General features: G+C 35.7%; 1 pseudogene; it reads left to right on the top strand.

Moving 5' to 3' along the window:
* The first annotated feature begins 1,357 nt into the window (after nt 1–1,357).
* The window catches only part of LOC138166497 (centrosomal protein of 97 kDa-like), a 25,846-nt pseudogene continuing 14,347 nt past the window's right edge, over nt 1,358–12,856 (top strand).

Below are 12,856 nucleotides of genomic sequence, written 5' to 3'. Positions count from 1 at the left end.
GAGTAGCCGGGGTGTCGCCGTGCTGCCCTCGCCATGGCAGGCGAGGCGTTTTCTCTTTCCAGCTCCAGTGCTCACCTCCGGCGCTCCGTTCTTCTTTCCTTGCTTTCTCCCGTCCTTGTTGTTTTGGCATCCGTATAAGGACCAACTCCTGCCAGCTCGAGGAGAGCAGCACGTGGCTCTTCCCCGGCCCAGGGGACCAACTGTCTTGACGCGGGCCAACTGTCTTGACGCGGGCGCTTCGAGCCTCGCATCTCTCCCCGAAGGCACGTGGACCGGATGAGAGGTCTCCCTTTCGGGCTTTAGCTTAATTAAGGATAAATGGTTATAAAGGAAGAACCAAGAGACAAGGATAGTAATAATTGATTGTAATATGACAATTACAATTCTTTAGAAACTCACTATGTGTCTTATAGGTGTTGTCCTCTTATTTCAACTCCATTACTCCTTGCATGAACTACTGCAACAGACTCCTAACTCTGATCTCCACATCCCTTATCTCTCTGTGCTTCCAGTCTACCCTCGACACCACTGCCAGATTAATCTTCTTTATCCATATTCCTGGTCATGGCCTTACTATGGAAAGTTTAAACTTCTTAAACTTTTGACAGACTGGTGCCTTTCCAGCCTTATCTCATGTTTATGCTCCTCCATGTGTGTTATGATCCAACTAAACCACTACTAGATATGCTTTGTACTGTCCGGTCCAGCGGGACCAAGTTATTCGTGGGGCCGAGGAGGACCCAGCCTGCAAAGGAATGGGTGGGAAAGAAAGAGTGAAACCAAGCCAGTTTGTATCAAGGTCTGGCTTTATTATGCTAAAACAAAACATATATACTCTTGGGGAATGAGGAAGTAGAGAGAGGGAGGAGGGAGGGGAGTTTCCATGGGTAGCAACTGACAACTGAAGCTTCTGCAGTTTAACTGAAACTTCTGATTAGGACATCTGGTACTAGAACATTTCAAGGTCGCCCAGTTCTCGGAACATGGTATTCGGGGGTGTGGCTTTCTCACGGGGGAAGGGTACCTGGCCCGAAGGCCTTTGCTCCCAACATTGTACATATCTAGCACTTCCTTCATTTTGTGAGTCTAGTTCCCTAATCCTTGGAATGCCCTTTCCCTTCTCTCCAAATCTCCACCTTTTGAAATTTTGTGGCTCATTTGAGGCCCACCACAGATATTATCTCTTCAGTTAAGCATTCATATATCTCCGGCTCACCCTCAAGTTAGAAATGTTTTCTTGCCTCCAAATCTCAATAGCACTTTATAATTGTGTTATGCTTTAGTTATATAGTGTTCTGTATTGTAATTGTTGTATAATATTGCACATTTGTTATTGTGCTAGATTTTAAGTTCAGGAATGCCAGGTATCTTGTTTTAATTACCTTTGTATCTACCTCCCAAATCTAGTACAATGCTTTGTACATAGTAGTCCCTTAATAAATGGCTATTGAATGAATTGATGGATGAGTACATCTTTATATACAAAGCACAGTAGTATATTATTGGTTTTTCAGAGTCTGTTATCAGTTAGGAAGCAGTCTCTGTCGTGGCAAATACTATTTACTAGCATAATGCAGATCTTCCATAAGGCTTGAATCATGTCAGTATAAGTAGATATAAAAGGTGAATCAAATGCCCTCTCCACAGTGCTATGAATCTGTGGAATTCTAACTTTGACTCAGAAAAGTGTCCAATAAGTATTCTTCCATGTGGCATATGAAGGAAATGCAAGTGATGAAAAGGCCAAGTTTTCACATATTTTTATAGGGTTTTTTTTGGTCAGAATTTTCTTGAGAGTATCATTTTAATCACTACCCTTAAATATATGTGTGTATGTTATAAAGTTAACTTAATAAAAGATAAAACTTCAGGAACAAATTTTGGAGTCAGAAACTTGGATTCCAACCCCAAGTCTGTCATTCTCTGTGTGACATGACATAAGTCATTTAACTTCTTTAGGACTTATTTTCTTAATCTCTAAAAGGAGGAGCTGGGATTGGCTTCCTGATATTTTATTGGGTAGTACTGCTCATAATTTTCCACCATCCTCTATAAGATTTTACAAATGAGCTTACGTTCTGAACCAATAATGACCTTGGCTTCTGTATCTGTCTACTTAAAGAGATAAAGTGCTGACTGAAACAATTTCTACCTGTTTAGCTAGGCTCTCTTGTGCTCTTCACTATGGCAATGACTTATTTCAATTCAACATCCTTAGAATATGGTAAAAAAAAAAAAAAACAGCTAAACACCTCTCTATGTTGATGTATCATAGGTTGCCAAAGCCAAAGAATTTATCATCAAGTGATACCCAGTAAAATATCAAGAAGCTTATCGGTGATAAACATTCTGGTACTTAGCTAGGTTGAGCTTCATAAAGCAGACACCAGTCTGTTTCCAGGTCTGTACTGGAAGGCTTTGAGGATGGTAGAGCCTGCTCAAGTTTGCCTTCTCCTGGCATAACCTTCAAGAACACTGAGTCGCTGATGCCATAACTAGGCATCACAGCACAGTATTGGATTTGGGGGAACTGTTCATCTACCAAGATAATCCTAATACTAGTTTTTCCTTGTATACTCATTTTACAAAACCACAAACAATATTTTAAAATAATATTTATTATATAACAGAACTTCAGAGCTAGAGAAGGCTCTCAGAGATCAAATTAATTGGTTTTTAACCTTCTGTAGGTAACAAACCCCTTTGTCAGTTTGGTGAAGCTGATGGGGAGCCCTTCTCTGAATCATGTTTTTAAATGCATAAAATAAAATGTATATAATTACAAAGGAAGCTAATTATATTGAAATACAGTTATCAGAATTTTTTTTTAAGTTCATAGACTCTAGGTTAAGAACCTCTGATCTAATCCAGCCCTCTTCTTTTACAAATGTGAAGACTGAGGCCTAGAGACAACTTGCATGAAGTCATACAGGAGAGTTAATGGAAGAGCTAGAACTAGATCTCAGATTTTCTTACTGTTCTTTTTTCTACTTAATAATTTTGCCTGCTATACAAACTTAGCATTGGAGGTTGCCAAATTTGAAGTACTAAATCATACAGCATAAATTGAAAATTTTAGAGAAAATATTTATAAGACTAATTAATTGAGATCTCAAATTTTTAGTGTTTTTCCTTTTGCTCTTTAATTCTTTTGTTGTTTGTTTGGTTTTTTTTGCTTTTTGCAGGGGGGAAGGTAGGGCAGTTGGGGTTAAGTGACTTGTCCAAGGTCACATGGCTAGTTTTTTGTGTATGTTAAATGTCTGCAGCTGGATTTGTACTCAGGTTCTCCTGACTCTAGGGCCATTACTCTATTCACTGCACCGCCTAGCCACCCCTTGCTTTTTAATTCTAACCACAATTCTATCTCTATGCAAAATCTTTTGTAGTGATTTTACTTCTCCTATAGAATACTTTCCCCTTTTCTTTTTTCCAAGATCAAGGAGTATAGAAATTGGATCCAAATTTGCCTTGTAAAGCTGATATCCTTATTTTAATTCTTGATGAAAATAAAATCATTAAATTGGAAAATCTTGAGAAGTTCAGAAAATTATTGCAGGTATTGTGTGAAACTCAGGAAAATTATTTTCTTATTTTTTAAAATCTATATAAAGTTGTTGATTGCTTTTCCAGATGTCCAAGGATAAAACCAGTTGATTATAATGATTATACTTGTACTATATTTATATTACTGAAATAGAAATGACTGATGTGAAAATATTTGTACTAAAATCTCAATATATTTTCCCTTCTCATAATGAGGAATAAATACCTCCTCTGTAATCAAAATTATTATGACTGCCTTTGTGATTGAGTCATAAAGTTGTTCTGACATTGTGACTGTTGTGTCTTTGCTTTCCTTTGCTGAGAAAGAGAAAATAAACATTGTGATATCACTGAAGGGTTCAGTAAACTCAAGTGTACTTCCCGTGGCTAGGAAAACTGAAAGATAGTTTGCAGAAATTATGTTGAAACTAACATCTTAAGGCAAGTTTTTTTTTCAAGTATTGTTTAAAGCAAGTAAATTCCAAATGGTTACTTGACCTAAATATGAAGTCATGCCATCAAAAAACAATAACAATAAAAATGGGAGGAAGTATTTTACAACTTTGAGTATTTGATAATGCTTTACCAAGCAAGGGTTCATAAAAATGATTATTAAAAGTAAAATAAGATATTTTTATTACATAAGACTGAAAAACTTTTACATTGAACAAATCAATACAAGAGAAAATCTTTACATTAAATATTTTAATATTCAAGATACATAGAAAATTGACATAAATATATTAGACCAAGGGCCATTTCCCAAGGGTTAAATTGTAGAAGAAATGAACAGTTCTTTGAAGAATATGTGTAAACTATTAACAACCATATGAAAGGAGTCAAAATCACTAACAATAGAAGAAATGCAAAACAACTATGAAGTTTTTACCTTATATTGTTGCAAGGTGATAAAAAATGGAAACAGTGTTTCAGGGCCTGTGGGAATACAGGCACACTAATACATTGACATCAGACTATGAATTGCACTGATCATTTCTGGAAAACAATTTGAAATTATCTGGAAAAAAATCATAAAACTTCATGCCCTTTAAACCAGGTCCCACATCTAGCCATATACCTCAAACAAGGCCAGTAACAGAAAGCAAAATCCTATATGCAAAAGTATGCTGGTAAGTGTTTAACAATTGACTTTCCAAAAAAAATGTACACAGGACACTTTTAAATTTCATCTGCATTATTAATATTTTCTCTAATTTCCTTATATATACAGTCAACAAATGATGAATAAATCTCTGATTTGCAGTGTTTGCTGATTTCCAAAGTGTAAATACTCACTCTGTAAATTTAACAGTCAACTCCCACAAGCTAGTTAGAGCTGACTTCATAGTAACATTTTGTGGTAAAAGAAAATTGATATTCATTGATTTGAGAATGGCAAACAACAACAATTTTGGTATATGGATGTATTAAGAGGCAGCATGATGTAGTGGATAGAGAGCTAACCTTGAAGCCAGGATAACCTGGGTCCAAGTCCCACTTCTGAAACATCCTCACTACATCACCAAGCAAGTCGCTTAATCTCTTTTTGCTCTAGATAACTCTCTAGGGTTAAGCCATAATTTTCAGAGGAGTTACTGACCTGCATTGGTATAGACTGTTTCTTTGAGAATTCTATGGAGCAGTGAAATAACTGGTTCTTCCCAATATGAGTATCATATGCTATTATTGCAAAAGAATGAATTGGAGGAATTGAGAGAAATTTTAGAACAAATTATATGAAGTGATACAAAGTGAAGTAAGCAGAATGAGAAAAGCCATGTACATAATGACAAGAACAACGATTTGAACAAAAAGGAAATGAAAGGAATCTGAAAAATTGGTACACATACATTGTCGGTGGAATTTCAAATCACTAAAGTCCTTGAGAGCACGTTGGCTATCAGCAGCAAGAATCACAAAAATCATCACGTATTTTGAATTTAAAATCTTATTGTGGAGAATACATAGTAAAAGTTTTGCCTATGAAAAGGCATATTTTGCAGTATCATTATGTATAATTTATAATTACAAAGAAAACAACCTAAATGTCCAGAAGTTGGGGAATAGCTCAACAAACTTGTATGTCAGTGTAAGAAAGACTTAGAATCTCATAGTTATTTTGATTTGCATTTGCCTTATTGGTGATTTTGAGTGATTTTTCATATAATTTATAGTAATTTGCAATGTTTCTTTTGAGAACTGTTTGTTTAAATTCTTTGGTGCTACTAAAATGATAAAAATGGAAATAGAGAACTTTAGAAAGACTTTTAGTGAGAAAAGTAGATTTTCAGAACAATATACAGTTGTTATACATGAAAAATTATTGTACAGATACATGAATAGACAACACAATGAAAGGGAATGTGGTATTAGCATGGTGGTGTGACGTGTATGTTTTATTTTAAAGATAGGTACAAAATTTTAAAGTTGTTCATGATATAATCCTTGTTTCTTTTTAAAGTGAAAGATCTCTGTATTTTGCCATTGAAAATAATATTTTATTTGATAATTTCAGTTATCTGTAGCTAATAACAGGCTAGTTTGAATGATGTGTGGGGCCAAGTTGACTCAGCTGAATTTGCCTCATAACAGCATTGGCTATGTGGAGGTCTAAAGGAGCTAGTTTACTTGGAATAACTCAATTTGGCAGGAAATAACCTGAAAGTAAATTTTTTTTGTTTTAAAATAAAATCTGGCTTTTTTCCCCCCAATTTATTTCTTTATTTTTAGTTTTCAATATTCATTTCCACATTTAGTTACAAATTTTCTTCCCATATTTCCCCTACCCTCCCACCCCAAGATATCAGGCCTACTGAATACTCCTTCTCCCAATCTGTTCTCTCTTATATCCTCCCCCATTTCGCCCCCCTAACTTTCTAGTAGGGCAAGATGGATTTCTATACCCCAGTGCCTGTATATCTTATTTACCAGCTGCATGTAAAAGAAAAAAATTTTTAACATTTGTTTTTAAAACTTTGATTTCCAGATTCTTTCCCTTCTTCCTTCCTCACCCACTCCCACTGGGAAGACAAGCAATTCAATATAGGTTGTACATGTGTAGTTATGCAAAATGTTTCCACAGTAGTTATATTATGAAAGACTATATTTCCCTCCATCCTATCCTGCCCCCCACTTATTCTATTTTCTCCTTTGACCCTATGCCTTTTCAAAAGTGTGTCCTTCTAACTACCCTCTCCCCCAGTCTTACCTCCCTTCTATCATCCCCCTGCTTTTATGTAGGGTAAGATACCCAGTTGAATATGTATGTCATTCCCTTGTTAAGCCAAATTCAATGAGAGTAAAGTTGACCCATTCCCTTTCACTTTGCTGCTCTTCCCCTCCATTGTAACAGTTTTCTCTTGCCTCTTTTATATGGGATAATTTACCCTATTCTATCTCTCCCTTTCTTCTTCTCCCAATATATTCCTCTCTCACCTCTTAATTTTATTTTTTAGATATCATCCCTTCCTATTCAACTGATCCTGTGCCCTCTGTCTATGTATACCTGTACCCACATATACACACTCACCTATGTATTTATATACACATATACCCTCCTATACATATATATGCATGTATACATATACATACATATATATTCCCTTCAACTGTCCTCATACTGAGAAAAGTCTCATGAGTTACAATTATCATTTTTCCATCTAGGAATGTAAATAGTTCAACTTTAATAAGTTCCTTATGATTTCTTTTCCCTGTTTACCTTCTCATGCTTCTCTTGCTTCTTGTATTTGAAAATCACATTTTCTGTTCAGCTCTGGGCTTTTCATCAAGAATGCTTGAAAGTCCTATATTTCATTGAATGACCACATTTTCCCCTGTAAAATCTGGCTTCTGAATGGAAAACAGTAAAATTATTTCAAATCTAATGAACGATAATGCATTTTATTTTGTTTGAATGTATAGAGTTGTAGTGATAATGCAATATCCATAGCAGCTGATAGGAATTTGCATATGTATTCCCAGGGCGTGTTCACAAAATATAATAAACCCTCCTCCTCCAAGATAAAACCAAGGTACCGTGTTTCCCCAATAATAAGACCTATCCCGAAAATAAGCCCTCCCCTTACGGTGTAAGATTCCTCTAAAATAAGCCCTCCCCCGAAAATAAGCCCTATTGAGATTGCTACTATAGTGAAGGTGATCCTCTGTGCTACACGCTACATTATGGTACCCTCTGTATGCACCATCCCCCCCCCCCAGGTGAAACGCATGCCGCGCTCCAAGCTGCATCCAATCAGAGCTGCAGCAGTGAGCACGTCATCCTGTTCTTCCCAGTGATTTGCTTATTGAATAAAGGTACATTTTTTTGTTCACATTTACCTGTTTATTAAAATTGCTGTCAATGTTCATTAAAATAAGCCCTCCCCTGAAAATAAGCCCTCTGGTGTTTTTCTGTCCAAAAAAATTAATAAGACAGTGTCTTATTATTGGGGAAACATGGTATTTATTTGGGATATTACTATTAGGATACCAAAAGGAAAGGTTTAGTAAGATACTCTACACCAATCCAGGAAGTGCCCATGGGAAGCCAAGCCTCCTCACCAGCAAGGTCCTCTGGGCAAGTTATTCCTTCCCATCCACTTCTCTCTCCACCCAGAACTCTCCCTCCAAGTAATACAAAATATACACTGTTTCCAATAAAAGACTAGATTGACTTAGTGCTGAGAAGTTTGGAAATCAGCACTTAATTAGAAAAGTTTGGGAATTCCCGTGGCCCAGAGCCTAATTGACTTGGGTCAGGGCTCCATGTGAGACCTATTAATGGGCAGGGAGATCTTATATCCCATTAACCTTATAAGAGTCTAACCTGAAATATGCCAAAACAGTTTTAAAACAGATGCAAGGATTCAAACTTTTTGAAGAGGAAAAATTTTCTAAATGTGCTTTCCCAATTTGAGAAGCTAAATGAAAGTTAATTTAATAAAACCTTGTCAATGAACAATAGCTCACATTTATATATGTATATATATGTATTTGTTTATATTTTATATTTCATTTCTTTACAAAAAAAAAAAAACTGTGAACATAGTAGTGCAAGTACAATTGTCCACATGATCAATCTGAGACTCAGAGAAGTCAAACAAATTAACTTAGTCACATAGCTAGTTAAATGAAAGAGCCAAATTTGAAACTAAGTTTCAGATTCTAAAGTCCAGTGGTTCTTTTCATTATAGCAGATTAGAAGCAGTAGTTCATTGTTTTTTGTAGGGTTATGGAGAAAGGTCTATGATTTCCTAAATCATTCATCTCCTTTTGTTCAATCTCTTCCTCCCAATTTCCAGTTTGGGAGAAAAAAAACAGACAGCAAATAGAAAATGAAACTTTAAGGGAGATAATGAAGGAATTGGGATTGTGGTATATTTGCTTTTTGAAATTCACAGTTGAACTAATGTGATTCAAATTTCTCTTTTCATAGACCACAGACCAAATTAGTAAATGCACAACACTGGAACACTTTGATTTTCCAGACAAAAATGTTTCTCAAATAGGTGATCTTTCTAAATTGGTATTCCTGAAGGTATATGTATTTTTCTGACCCCAAGGCTCTTTTGAGATTTGACATTCTAAGAGACATTGTAAATTATCTCATTGTCATAAACTAGGTCTCCACCATTATGAAATGTGTCCCTAATGACCAGTACTATTCTAAGATCTCTAAAAATTCCTCCAAAATTGGAATTTAACTATGAAATTTTTTGTTTTGCCCTTCATAACTCTTTGTTGATGTCAATTTTTTAAAATGAAGCAGGGTAGAAAACTGACATCCTTAGATATGAAGCTTATATCTATTCTTCATATATGAAAAAAATTGTCTTCGTAGATTATTAGAGTTTATCTTTGAGATCAGAGAATTAAGTATTTTTAAGTGAATTTCTAAAGCTGAAATTCCCAAATTTGGTCTTGTATCTCAGGGTGTCTTTAGTTCTCTTAAGTGTTTGAAATTAAATTTGATAAATATGCTATACAGAATTTTGGGGAGAGGGAAGGAAACAATATATTAAAAAAAAAAAAACAAAACCAAATAATACCTGGGAATCACTGTTAGAATTTTGTATAACTGTTTTTCATCTTACTTTCCCTGTTGACATCAGGAGCTACTAGTAGGCAGACTCTTGGCCTTGAAGGCAATAGCTAATTCTATTATTCAGCTACTATTAACAAGGACACATTTTTAGTAACAGTTGTTCTAAAAGATTTCAAACAATCAGATGTTGTGATAATACTGAAAAAGTTCAATTTAAATGTTTACATTAAGTGTTGGGGGAGGTTCAGACATAAATAAGACATGATATATGCCCTCATAGATCTTATCTAGGGGGACATAGTGCATATACAAATAACTGTAATGCAAAATAGAACATAAATGTTATATTTATTTAATTTTTACATTCAACAAACATATATGGCTAATAAAGTTTAAGTTAGGCACTGAAAATACACAGGAAAAAAATAGTTCCTGCCCTCAAGAACCTTAAATAATTCTACTGGTGGATATAAAGTGAAACAATTTAAGTTTGCAATAATATTTGATGATTTGAAAAGAGAGCACTGACAACATGAGAAATGAAGAGAAATGTACCAACATAAGAACTACATGGGGTAGTTAGGTGGTACAATGGATAGAGTGCTAGGCCTGGAGTCAAGAAGTCTCATCTTCCTGAGTTCAAATCTGGCCTAAGGTACTTGTTAGCTGTGTGACCCAGAAGAAATAATGCTTTTGCCTCAGTTTCCTCCTTTTTAAAAGGAGCCAGAGAAAGAAATGGCAAACCACTCTAGTCTCTGCCAAGAAAAGCCCAAATGGTATCATGAAGAGTCAGACACAATTGGAAGAACAAAAACCTTTATGAGATTAGAGAAAGCCCCAGGCTTCAGAGATGGGAGGAGGGAGGGGGGATTAGGAAATGTTTTGTGGAAGGTGACATTTCACCTGGGTTGTGATAGGTGGAGATAAAGAGAGTATACTTTAAATAAGAATAAATAAGAATTAGAAATTATTCAAAAGGAATTTGGAATTCCATAGCGGTAGGTTATAAATCACATAACTAAGGGGATCACGTTTTTTACATAAACAATACATTAGCATTAAAAAAGTAGTTAAATCTCATTGTATTCAATCTCTTTGCTCTTACTATGGACACTCTATTTTTGTTTTTTAAACATTTTGCTTCTACATGAAAACATCATAACCTCACTTAAAGCAGCACCTATTTATCTACCACACTCATTGACTATCTTTTCTTTAGCAGAAAATGAAATCTGTGACCTAAATACCATGTTTCCCTGATAATAAGACACTGTCTTATTAATTTTTTGGACAGAAAAACACCAGAGGGCTTATTTTCAGGGGAGGGCTTATTTTAATGAACATTGACAGCAATTTTAATAAACAGGTAAATGTGAACAAAAAAATGTACCTTTATTCAATAAGCAAATCACTGGGAAGAACAGGATGACGTGCTCACTGCTGCAGCTCTGATTGGATGCAGCTCGGAGCGCGGCATGCGTTTCACCTGGGGGGGGGGGGATGGTGCATATAGAGGGTACCATAATGTAGCGTGTAGCACAGAGGATCACCTTCACTATAGTAGCAATCTCAATAGGGCTTATTTTCGGGGGAGGGTTTATTTTAGAGGAATCTTACACAGTAAGGGGAGGGCTTATTTTTGGGATAAGTCTTATTATCGGGGAAACACGGTAAGGTATGAATTTTGAAGGTATTTTGTGTGAGTTTGATAACCAAGGGGACCAAAAGGGTGAAAGCATGGTTTATAAGAATTTCTGTCAAATTGTAAACAGCTTAGAAAGGTGCCACATAAATGTCAAATAATGTGTGCAATTGAAGCTTAATTTCCATTTCTGTTCAGCATGTTAGTAGTTGTAGAAAGCAGGTCTGAGCTTTATCCATGGTCATTTATAATATTGTTTATTAATCTGTGGTGCTTTGACCAACTGAGTAAGAGAAGTTAAAAGGAACAAACCACTTATCCCTAGGTTTCCAGACAAGTTAAAAAAAAAACTTTCATTTGTCCTTTTTGACAGGAAAGGTGAGGGGAGATAATACTTTCCAAGGATTCATCTAAAGTAGAGTAGATATATGATCATATTGTTTTGGTTTAAATTTATCAGATGGAAAAGAAGCTTGTTTTTAGAACAAGGGAGAAATTTGGTTTGTTTGTTTTTGTTTTGTTTTGCTTTTTGGAGGAGGGAAGGTAGAGTAATTGGGGTTAAGTGAATTGCCCAAGGTTACACAGCTAATTTTGTGTTAAATGTCTGAGGCTGGCCTTGAACTCAGATCCTCCTGACTCCAGGGCCGTTGCTCTATTCACTTTGCCACCTACCCACCCCAAGGGAGAAATTGTTGCACCTATAAATGCTGAGGATAATTAAACCTTACCCATTGTTTGACACTGAGTCTTTTTCAGTTCAACAGACATATCTTTTGTTACAGATCTCTTTCTTGTCATCCCTTTCTGAGATGGAACAATTATCAATAACAAACAATCCTTGTGTAATGGCTGTGCCATCTGTGCCAGGATTTAATTATCGACCATATGTTGTTAGTTGGTGCCTAAATCTCAAAGTCCTAGATGGATATATGATTTCTTAAAAAGAAAGGTGAATGTGACCTCTTTACTCCATGGTTTTTCTGTGTAATAACTACAGATGAGTATTAAAACCATTCTTTTTTTTTTTTAAAGCAATTGGGGTTAAGTAAATTGCTCAAGTTTACATGGTCAGGTGTTTCTGGGTGGGTGCTAAGTGTTTGAGCCTGGATTCGATCCCCAGGTCATCCCAACACTGGGGCTGTTCATCTTACTCGCTGTGCTACCTGGCCTCCCCTAAAACCATTCTTAACTTGAAATTTAACAATAACATTTAAAGTACCATATCTTTGTCATTTGCAGTTTTGCTTTTTTTGGTTTATTCCACAAGGTAATAAAGTATTTGTGAAAAAGCTGCTAGTTCTTAAATGCCTCTAAGTTGAATGCATGATTCATTTGAAAAGATATGCTTACCAATGAAGTGACTCAGAACAAAGTTGATTTATTACCTTAGCCTCTATTCATTAGAAAGTAGTAAATTTATTAAAACTGATTCTTCGGGGACTCACTTTGAGAAGTGTTCTGTGATTTGATCTGAATTCTGGGAAGCCATTGTTGAGAGTCCCCCAGCTTTGAAAAACCCAGATGTGGAAACCCAGATGTTGACTGGGTATGGATGTAATGGTTGGACAGTTTGGAAAGCTGTCTACTTGATCTGTTAATGTCTTGATAATTCTGTCTGTATATTTTGA

Source organism: Petaurus breviceps, unplaced genomic scaffold (assembly GCF_028583685.1).
Source record: "Petaurus breviceps papuanus isolate PSGF00001 unplaced genomic scaffold, PetGlider_PUasm1.0 224, whole genome shotgun sequence".
In the NCBI taxonomy this organism is placed as follows: domain Eukaryota; kingdom Metazoa; phylum Chordata; class Mammalia; order Diprotodontia; family Petauridae; genus Petaurus; species Petaurus breviceps.
Note: the sequence above shows the minus strand (reverse complement) of the source record. Positions and strands in the feature narration are given on the sequence as shown.